Below are 12,493 nucleotides of genomic sequence, written 5' to 3' on the forward strand. Positions count from 1 at the left end.
TTAAATCTCATTATTCATCTCCGTTCCGCACTGATTCAGATATCTGGACATCGATGAAAGGTATTCATGACCATTTATTAGACCCCAACATTAATAAACACCACATTACATTTCCAAATGTCTCGAGATAATGTATTATGAACACTCAGTTTTATCCGCGAGTAGTCACTTCTCTGTGAATCCGTAGATTCCGTAGACATCCTAATAATCGTAATTTGAATTTAAAATTATTCCCCCTACTCGGGAAAGGGGGTTGGCATCATGAAACTTGAAAGTTTAAATGGTCCGCCAAAACAAAGCATTTCAATGATTATACATAGACCCAAATGATTCGTAATCATTTGGTCAAGAGAATTTCTGAAGAGTCACTATAGAGAGAAATGTCCATTGTAAAACTTTATATTTATCATCCAGAGTCCAAATGGCTTGGGCCTAAAAGTCCGGTGCCAAATCAGCTAGCGCCGAAAGTCCTATGCCAGGTCGGCCGCGTCGAATCGTCCCATTCCGTATGCGAATCCTCCTACAGATATTTTGGTGTTCAATGAATGCCCTATTTATCTAGGGAAAAGTAAAAGAAAAGGTACTCTTTAAGTAATAACCTCATGTATGTCAAACAGCAAGGCCATTGTCACGAAGAACCAAAAACTCAAGTCGGCATGAAGAAGATATTTCCCTCTCATTTGTAAGTAATGTACGAAATTGCGCAAGACACTTATTCAATAGTTATTGTAGATAGAAACGCGCAGTAATGACATTTTAAAAAGAATATCTAGCGCGTCTTCCCATTTTATTAGAACGTTATCAATCAAGTAGTAATAGGTACAAGCTGATGTCATCTATTTCAGCCTAATTAAGAGAAACAAATCCAACGGCTTCTTAAGCATTTTATGCCTATGCCACGATTCACCGGATTTCTGTTCAACAGAAGTGAAACGACTGTGAACGATTCCATTAGTTTTTATTCTCACCTATTCTTATAATGCATTCTCATAAAATATGCATCGACGAATTCTTGTAAATATGATCGAATATGAATACGTTTTACTCTAGTGTATTCAGCTCTTAAGATTCCAGCCTTTAATGCAAATCTTCATACGAACTCGCTCTTAAGTAGGCCTATTGAAGGAAAGAACATAAACCAAATTGCTCAGGAATCCACAAATCATTGATTGAGTAACTAAGTGTACACCATACGGATGATAACAGGACTTCCCCGTAGGGAGGTAGTGCCGTCAGTGGACCTCATGCGATGCACTGTAGGCATTACTTAAGGTTCTTTGTTTGCAGCGTGCCTTCGGCCCCTACTATGAGATTCAGGGCCTCTGTAACACGGTTTTTTCGCAATAACTTTTTATCTATGCATTTCATAAATATAACGCTTATTCAGAATACATATTATATCAACACATAAATTTTGAGTGTATTCTGCACTACGTAGGTTGAATAAATTTGGTACTTATAATGTAAAAGTGACCTTTTTTGAAGACGGGCCAACTAACTCAGAGAAAAGGTTTCGAACGCACTCGTTACGTAACTTATGACATCATTTCTTCCCTCTTTCTCGATGGATGATTGGCTATACGTAATGAAGGCTAAACCTCTGGCAACAGTGACATACAAATTTAAATACAAGCAAAGCAGTACACCTTTATGAACTCTGGAACCTCTCCACTGATAATTGTCATAATGAACAAACCAACAAAATATGTTAATAAATACAAAAAACACTTCGATTATTAGTCTAACTCCCAAAATAAGTTTCCAAAGAAATTACAGTCTACTTTATAGGTCACCATCAGATTGACAAGATGTAGGGAATAGTTGGTATTTACCAAAAACATAGTAAACAAGCTTGATTTGATACTGCTATATCCAATGTCAAGCAATTTTTATTTATTGGCTATCTACCTATTTACTGGAAAAAAAATAGCCGGTACCGTATATTGGCTTTAAACCTTCACCAATAATTATCGTCAGAATGGTGACTTCATGAGGCTCCTCCCACTTTCGCCTCGTTATAATTCAGGATAACACTGAAGGCTACCATGGGCATTGTTGGAATTAGAAAATTTAACTTCTGGCTATAAAAACTAATTTCTCGAGTAGTTGTAAGAAGTGCTAAATGATCCTCAGGATCCCAGCAGTTGGTCTAAACGTTTAATTCATGTATATTACTGCTATACTGTTGTCGGCACTACTGCTACAGTAGTATTACTACGCTAGCACTGATACCCCACCACATCTATGTATCGTTCCACCATTCATAAAGTCTTTGGGTTTCAGAGCCGATGGCATTTCTGTCTGGTGGATGGGCGGGGCAACATTTAATCAAAAGGGTGTTTACTTTGCTTACGTAATGAATTTTTTTCGACTCTTGGCTCGTAATCATTGGCCATGGCGTCGGCTAGTTCATTTTTACTCTATAAAAATCAAAACTATCGGGTTTAGGTTATTGATAATGCTGACAAAATTTGTGTGTGGTTGTAAAATATACATAATGTCAACTTTCAGCTACATCCGATGCTTTGACAAGGAGCAAAGTCCAAAAACCGTGTTACAGAGACCCTGAATCTCATAGTAGTGTCAACCCCTTTCGTTCCTTTTACTGTACTTCCTTTCCTATTCTCTTTCTTCCACCTGACTTTCCATCCTCTCATAAAGCTTAATGCATAGTGCAACTGCGACGTTTTCCTACAGTTATATCTTTCAAACCTTTAACCGACAATTTCCATTCTAGCGCTGAATGACTTCATAGGTCCCAGTTCTTGGCCTTTGGCCTATTCTATATTCAACTCGATAACAGGACTCACTCAGCATCAGCGATAATATTACGGTCATAATAACGACCACGTAGCACAACAAACGGCCTGTAACGTTAAATGGCAAACTGCGAAGGGAAATGATAATCCTGGCTACAAAGCTAGGGAAGGACAGGCGTAAAATGAGGTTCTCGATACCGATAAGAGATTTCTGAGAAAATAAAAGAAATTCGAAAAGAATTTACCTCACATTCTGCAAATTATAAATAAAAAAGTACGTATAATTCACGTGCCAGTTACTGTCGCCTCCTGATGCCCCTTCAAGCCACAACCTCAAGAATAAATGTTTTCAGGATACGTATTCCGTCTTTGCTAGTAATGACTGGGTAACGGTTTTCATAGCAGGATTTAATAGGCTCCCATAATCCTCATTATTATAAATATTAGGTATATCGCTAGTGTCAATATATACAATTATATTAAAACTCTATCTTTGTCTATACGTTCTAATAGTAGTACAGGTATAACGACCGTATTCAAAGGCATTTAGGAATAGTTCAAATAAAAACAAAAACTCTGAAAACGTCAGTTATCATCAGTCTAATAATGTTATGATTTCAGATGAAACACTCTCTCTCTCTCTCCTTCGATTTCCTTCCTCTCTCTCTCTCTCTCTCTCTCTCTCTCCTTCTTCCTCTTCGCTTTTCCTCTCTCTCTCTCTCTCTCTCTCTCTCTCCTCTCTCTCTCTCTCTCTTCCTCCTTCTTCGATTCCTTCCTCTCTCTCTCTCTCTCTCTCTCTCATCCTTCCTCCTCGATTTCCCTTCCTCTCTCTCTCTCTCTCTCTCTCTCTCTCTCTCTTCCTCCTTCCGTCTTCCTCTCTCTCTCTCTCTCCTCTCTCTCTCTCTCTCTCTCTCTCTCTCTCGTAAGTAGCCATCTTGCTTGGTGAGACGTACCCGCGTGAAGTCAGATTAATCAACAGATATCACAAGTTTAACATATGACTAGAATTTGAGAAATATCTAGAAGTGTTCGTGAACTATCGGTGATAAGATTAGTGTGAAAATAGTAGGATAAAGCGTCTTCTAAGTTAGTTTATCAAGTGTAATACTATAAATCAGATCAAGATGGCAGTAAGTTCCAACTGCGGGAAGAGGTGGCGTAATTTGGCGTGTTTAGCAGATTCGCAATACGATGAGGTAGCAGGAAGGGAACTGGCATTTCTCATCTATGAAATCAGCAACAGTCCTAACCAAAAACCAAAAAGATACAAAAGCATTCATAGATATATTAGAAGGATATAATCCTTCAAACTGGAACAAATCTAATGAAAACTCTTGAAAATAATTGAAGAAGTTCCAAATAAAATCCAAGTGGTCAAGAGACTCATAAAGAAAATATACATAAACCAACATATTCCGACAAAGAAAATGAATAAGGTGAATCTTGTGAATATCCTAATTGATGCATTAGGAAAAAGAATGCCAAAAGCATGCAAACTGTGTAAGGTTTGGTATAGCATAGTCAATCCACAAAACCTAATCAGAAAATGTGCTGCATGCAACATTCCGACCCATCCACAGTGTGTTGAGGTAATACAAGATTTGAGAAAAGATACAAGAATTTTTTGTTCAACATGTCTATCATGGATAGACAATGTTATTAAATCAAGATTGAGTGTACAAATAGTTGAGGATGAAGAAGAAGAGGAAGAGAAGGAAGAAGAAGAAAAAAGAAGAAGAGGAAAACGGAAGAGAAGTAAACAAAAATGAAATGACAGAAAAAATAAGGAAAACAAAGAACAGATAAAAGTATGGATGCAGAGATACTCATTGATACTACATATGACGGCAATAAAGCAGCATACCTACGAAGAAATAAATTACGATATGACAACAGAAAAGCAAATCCCGAAGAGGCTCTACCCAGATCTATACAATGACGGGAAAGAGGAAAAAATAGACAAGAAAGACAAAATCTGCAACCTTTTGAAAAGAGGGAATTGCAGATTTGGTGAAAGATGTTACTACAAACATCCTAAGATAGTCAAAACTATGAAATATATGGTAAATGTGCATACTTAGATGATCTGGGATGATTTGCAGAGATCTGCATCCAAAAATATGTAAAAACCTAAAAGAAGGAAAAGGATGTAAGTTCGACAAAAAATGCAAATATATGCACCCTGTAGCCATGAATCATAATCAAATAAATAACCAACCAAGTAATAAAATCCAAAATAAGAAAGAAACAAATAAAGAGAGAAATCAAGAATATCAGGTAAAAGAGAAAAGCAAACCACCAATGAGATATGCAGAGGTGTCAGCAAAAAATTTCAAAGCATCAGCTCCGAAATTCTACTCAAGAGATAATAACTGTATTTATTATGCAAGAGGATATTGCAGAAACGGAGAAAATTGCAGATTCAGACACAAAATGAATAATTATGATGAAGGAAGATCAAATATTATGGAAAAGTTGGATTTTTTAATGTCAGAATTTCTGGAAATGAAAAAAAGAACAACATACCAGAACAGGAAAGAGACATGGGAAAATCCTTATTACTACCAGTATTAAATGAAGGAGAAAAGAAAACACGCAAACCATCATAGTGATGAATGCGCAGGGTTTAGTTACGAGTAACTCAAAAAGAAAAATAGAGTACTTTAGAAGAACTAACCCGAAAATGAAAAGAAAATAGATATAATGAATATAAGTGAAACCTGGTATTCCCAAGAGACTGGGAATGATGATCAAATAAAAGGGTTCCAAACTTATAGATCAGATAGAAAAAATAGGAATCAAGGAGGAACCGCAATATATGGGAAAGACAAAAAACAAGGAAAAATATATGAGAAATATAGTAACTCAGAATGTGAACTAATAGCGGTAGAATTTGAATCTGAAAAATTGATGAACATAGTAATATATAGACCTCCTAATACTAAAGAGTTTGACTTAATAATTGAAAAATTGGATGATATATGTAGAAATCACAAGGACTGGACTATTCTCCTATCTGGTGACTTCAAACTTTCCTTTCGTAGAATGGAAAGAACGAATAGGAGATTGTGGTTGTACTTATACATATAAAAAAGAGAGTAATAGTAGTGCAGAAGATAAGAGGCAATTTGAAAAGCTATTAGATGTGCTACTAGAATACAACATTCAACAAATAAATCACCTGCCAACAAGAAAGGAAAATACTTTAGACCTAATATTTGTGAACGAGATGAATTTATGTTAAAGAAATAATAGTTTATAATGCGAGTATTTCAGACCATAATGTCATAGAATTACAGTTCATTCCAAGCAAGTGAAAATAGAGATAAGCAAGAAATGAAAAAGTGGGAAGGATATGGAAAATACAACTTCTACAGTAAAAATATAAAATGGTCAGAAATAATGAAGAATTAAACAAAGATTGGGATAACATTTTCGTAAGTGATGACATAAGGGTAAATACGGAGATATTATATAAAATATTGGAGAAAATAGTGGAAAATATATACCGAAGAAGAAAAGTAAACATCATTCATGCATACCAAGAGACAGAAGGATCTTGTTCCAGAAAATCAGAAAGTGGAAAAAAGGTCTTGCAAAAGAAAAAAATGCATGGAAAGTTATAGAACTAAAAAGTAAGATAGAAAATGCAGAACAAAGATTATACAATCAAAAGAAAATGAAAAACGGGACTTGGAAGAAAAAACCCTATTAAATATCAAGCAAAACCCCAAGCTATTATACTCATATGCGAAGAAGATGAATAAAAGAAGAATAGAAATAGGCCCTCTGAGAATTGAAGGGAGATTAACGAATGAAAAAAAGGAAATTTGCAACATACTGGCAGAACGATATAAGAGAGAATTCACCCCTAGAATAGATAATGAAGATAATGATATAGAAGTAAGGGATGAAAATAGTGAATATTTAGCTGACATAGATATTAATGAAGCTGATATTGTGCAGGCTATTAATGAAATTAAAAATGGAGCTGCTGCAGGGCCTGATGGAATTCCTGCTATTTTGTTAAAGAAAGTAGTTCATTCTATCGCAAAGCCACTTGCAATATTATTAAGACAAAGTGTAGATACAGGCAAGATTTATGAGGAGCACAAATTAGCATATATTACCCCTACTTTCAAAAGTGGATCAAGACTAGAGGCAAGTAATTATAGGCCTGTGAGTCTAACATCACATATTATGAAAGTGTATGAAAGGGTAATGAAGAAAAATATTATGAAACATTTAATAAAAAATAATTTGTTTAATAAAGGACAACATGGTTTCGTACCCGGAAAAAGTACACAACCCAACTGTTAGTCCACCGTGAGAACATATTCAAAAATATGAAAAGCGGAAATGAAACAGATGTGGTTTATTTAGACTTTGCAAAAGCTTTTGATAAAGTAGACCATAATATATTAGCGAAGAAAATTAGAAAACACAATATCGTGGATAAAGTAGGAAGATGGTTAAAAGAATTTTTACACAACAGAAAACAGATAGTTATTGCAAACGACGAGAAATCGGATGAAGTCCAAGGTAATATCCGGTGTGCCGCAAGGTACGGTGTTAGCTGCAATACTGTTTGTTATTATGATTGAAGACATAGACAATAATGTGAAGGATTCGGTTAGTGAGTAGTTTCGCAGATGACACAAGAATAAGTAGAGAAATTACTTGTGAGAAGATAGGAACGCTCTACAAAGAGACCTTAACAAAGTATATGATTGGGCAGAGGTAAATAGATGGTATTTAACTCTGATAAATTTGAATCAATAAATTATGGAGACAGAGAAAGAAAGCTATATGCATATAAGGGACCTAATAATGAGACCATCACAAATAAGGAAGCAGTTAAAGACCTTGGTGTGATGATGAATAGGAACATGTTATGCGAATGATCAAATAGCAACTCTGTTGGCAAAATGTAAAGCAAAAATGGGAATGTTGTTACGGCACTTCAAACAAGAAAAGCTGAACACATGATTATGCTTTATAAAACATATGTTCGTAGTCCACTTGAATATTGCAATATGATATGGTACCCACACTATCAAAGGATATTGCACAAATAGAGAGTGTACAAAGGTCCTTTACAGCTAGAATAGAAGAAGTTAAGGACCTAGACTACTGGGAAAGACTACAATTCTTAAAATTATATAGTCTAGAAAAGGAGCGAGAACGCTACATGATAATTCAGGCATGGAAACAGATAGAAGGAATAGCAGAAAATATCATGGAACTAAAAATATCAGAAAGAGCAAGCAGAGGTAGATTAATAGTGCCCAAAACTATACCAGGAAAAATAAGGAAAGCACACAGGACATTAATCCACTACGCACCAGGCATCGATAATGCAGCGTCTATTCAATGCGTTGCCAGCTCATCTGAGGAATATATCAGGAGTGAGCGTAGATGTGTTTAAGAATAAGCTCGACAAATATCTAAACTGCATCCCAGACCATCCAAGATTGGAAGATGCAAAATATACCGGAAGATGTACTAGCAACTCTCTGGTAGACATTAGAGGTGCCTCACACTGAGGGACCTGGGCAACCCGAACAAGATGTAAGGTATGTAAGGTAAGTAAGGTAAGGTCTCTCTCTCTCTCTCTTTCTCTCAATCTTTCTCTCTCTCTCTCCAACTTTCCTTCCTCCTTCGATTTCCTTCTCTCTCCTTCTCCAACTTTCCTTTTAATGGACTAATGGGCAAATTCGTACCAAAAGAGTCTAGAGTAATGAGGAAAACACTACTTAATATTTTTTTTCAATTGAAGAATTAAATTCTAGCTTTCTTCTTTAACATCTTTTTATCAGATTGTATCACTTTTCCAAAAACCAAAATTTGTGCAAGATTTACAGCTCTCTTGTTTGTTAATTATGCTTAAGGTATATAGTGAATTCGATATTAAAATATATTTGTGTGTTATTATATATGAATTTAAGTCACGCGTATATAAGTGACAAACATTCATTATTAGCCAAGTGTTACAAACATACCAATCATATATTAGGTAAAGATGGTTTTAAATCGATCCTAATTACAGAGTCTGAATTCGACAGAATTATATATGGTAACAGACTGTTATTGTTTCAAATAATCAGCGGATAATGTTCATTGAAACCTATTTGCTAACAAAACCTCTTCATCGGATACATGCACTGTCAATTTAAAATAGTATCAAGTAAAGAAATTAGGAAATTATGTATTGATGAGTTTACATTAAGCAATAACTTTGACTCAAATTCTTAATCTAAAAATGGTTTCGTAAGCACTGTGTTTCAGTTTAAAAGTGCTTCATAAGTAAGAAGAAAGGTGTCTTTTCAACGTTTCTTGGGAGAACAGAATCTATTTGAAACATAGAAATAACGAAACATACTTTGAAACATTTGAGTTGAACATTCATTGTCTGATGCACTAGTCTGAATGTAAGTTGTATTGTGTGTAACGGATATCTTATTATATAAACCTGTTCAATACATCACAGTTGTTGAAATAAAATTAGACAATCTGAATAGTACACGTTCCCCCCATGTGCTACGGGGCTGACTTATATTGTGTAGCCTTTTAAAGGTTTTTTCAGTCTTCCCAAGAAATGTCTTCTTTTAATCCTATTTTCACTGGAGAAAGAGAGGCGTATTATGTCATTTCTGGTCTAAGTTGGTATGTCTAATTTTTATCTAATTTTTTCGCAATGAACTCCATGCCAAAAGACAACATTAATGGTAGCAATATCGACTAATTTGTTCCTGCAACTTTAGAATAAACTGTATTTCGTAATATATGAAAGTTTCACGTGGCCATGCACTTTTAAAATCAGATATCTCCCATTATTCAAACTTCGCTTCTCACAATAAGGTGATCTTACTTCCTAATGAATTTTCGTGTTTTATAAATCAAGTTAAAGAGTTTTTGCGGGTTCCATAATAGGCGCAGAGAATTCTAAAATTAGTTTGGATTTCTCAGAATTTGGACTCGGAATGTTTCTGATTTGCATTATAATGAATTTGGAATTACATTGGACCTTCAATTCACTATCGAAAGTAATTTTTATCAAACTTTAACCATATAAGATTCAATTTAAAGTATTCGAGAATTTTACTTTGTATATTCGAGTAAAATGAGAATTTTACTCTGTATCATCAAATACACTCCTAATATATATATGTATATGTGTGTTTCTGTGTATATGTATATTTACACATCATACATGTATATATTTGTGTGTTTATGTGTGTAAGTGTGTATGTGTGTGTGTGAGAGAGAGAGAGAGAGAGAGAGAGAGAGAGAGAGAGAGAGAGATGAGATGGTAAAGGAAATAATGCAAAATCATTCGAATATGCAGAGCGGGAAAATGTGTGTATTCATTTCCAAAATCATGGAGGGGCAGATTGGAATTTTATTTGAAATATTTTGTTCAAATACGTAATCAAAATCACACGGCATGAAAGTATACTTTTGAGAGAATGCCGGTATTTATTCAAAATAAGGCTGAGAATAAATTCGATTTGATTTATGGCAAGATATAATTTTATGGGCTTTAAAGACCACATGGGTATGGTTAGATTTTTATTGCAAAATGATGAACGTCATGTGCCAAGTCACAATTAAGAACTGTAATAAATTTTATTTGTATTAAATTGACGGTATGAATATAGTGAAGAGCTGCAACTTTAGACTTCAAAGGTATAAATTTTACATGCAAGATGTGTGTATTTCTCTTTTGGTTAATTCTGCTTAATGTTCAGAATGTTTTCTGTGTTGGTGATATTTAATAACAGAGATTGTTTAATGACATTCACTGTAACTGTTTACTGTTACACTATAAGTAAAAGAGCATGAAGTACCACGCTGGTTTTCATAATTATTTTACAACGATATAGAAAATACTTTGTTCTTTTATGCGTCTGTAAGGGGTATTAGTTCTCCCGTGGAGCGTTAGGCCTAGAAACCAACTAAATAGCTGCCGTATTGTTAAGTGTCCACTTGTGAAGGAAGAATGAGCTTGTTAATTAAACAACGGAGGGAGAAGAACAACAACAAAACAAGAATTAGAGGAGTGCGAGGGAAAGAGAAAGAATGAACCCTGTAGCCTAATGAAGTAAGGCTTTGAAAGAGAGAGAGCGATTCAATAATCACTATCTGCATTTGTAACGAGGCCAGATGTGATTGAATTATGATAATCAGACTATCAGAGGCCTTCTTTGGGGCATTTACTAAAATAAAACGCCATTAACCCACCCCCACCAACTCGGGCACAAAGAATATGTTTGTTAGCTGCATAATCAGGAGGACAAATTAGAAATGCTAATGAAACGTTTATAACTCAACGTCATTTTTGTAACAACTTAGAACCTTCCATTTTTGGAGCTAATTCGTCTACTTTGTGTTTACTTTCAGGTGATGATGAAAAGCTATTATGTGACCTTAATGATAATCCAGAGCACTACTTTATATAGTTTTTGTAGTTGAAAAGTCTCGTTTATGTTCTTTCTTTATCATTCGGATTCAAATCTTACCAAGTGCGGTCTTCTTAGATAGTTAAGCTGGTGAAGATCCACATGAGGTGGTTCAAATGTTAAGAGTATATACCCTGAAATCAGTTCATTTATATTATTATGCGTAGTAGTTATCCAAATAAGTGGAAATTATATGATAATGTACTTATTCCACAATTACTGTTAAATATCTGCTTACCCAGTCATATCCACTGCTGCAACAAATTATTTTTAAGCTTTAAGATCTTGAAACTAGACGTTCCTGAATAACGGGAGGAACTGAGTGCGCCTTTTGAAGTCCGACTATTCACGTCCATTGCATAAACGAGAGAGCACAATATGTAGACGATATAATTTATCACATCAATTATATACTCATACACTCTTCCTAAATACATTAACAGAGATGTAATGTTTAATGTCAAAATAGTTAATCCTGAGTTTTGAATAGTCTTGGATGAGTTAATATATATATATATATATATATATATAATATATCTATATTATATACATATTATAAATTTATATATCTATATATACTATATATATGACATATATATATATATATATATATATATATATATGTATATATATATATATATCATGTAAGTTTGGAATGCAATTGTAATTGTTGGTAATATGATTAATTCACATCAGAACTTGTGTATCATTGTATGAAATGTTTATTTCTGTGTTCAGATTTCCCAAATTTAAAGATAACATGCCTTAAGTGATCCATTTTTCATTTTGAATTACGTAAGACACAGAGGGAGTGAAAGCTCATAAGCGCCTTTTGAAGGGAGTCGTATTCGCACTTTGAGAAAGTCTTAGCTAGGTGATTTCTTTATCGGCGCAAAACAAGCGTAAGACCCCCCAAGCCGCAATGTTATCCGGCCCCTTAAAAAAAATAGATGAGCTAAGCTAGTTTTTATCATCGCAGTCGAGCCTGTGAACGGAAAAAGGGAGCCATTTTCATAGCTATTCCTTTAGAGATGACGTAATAGGTTTTCGTTCCGCCTTCGACTATAGACTAATAGCGATACACTTATGGGTGAGAGGGACATTCTTTGATTCGCTTTGAGATGAGCGGCGTGCGTTATACTCTCTCTCTCTCTCTCTCTGAAAATCTCTCTCTCTCGCTCGGTCGCGAGGCTGTTCAGTAACTTAACGTAACGAGCTGGTCACTCATTTTTATATAATTCTTAGTAATATATGTGTTGTTTGTGGGATCTG

This window comes from Macrobrachium nipponense, chromosome 35 (genome assembly GCF_015104395.2).
Source record: "Macrobrachium nipponense isolate FS-2020 chromosome 35, ASM1510439v2, whole genome shotgun sequence".
In the NCBI taxonomy this organism is placed as follows: Eukaryota; Metazoa; Arthropoda; class Malacostraca; order Decapoda; family Palaemonidae; genus Macrobrachium; species Macrobrachium nipponense.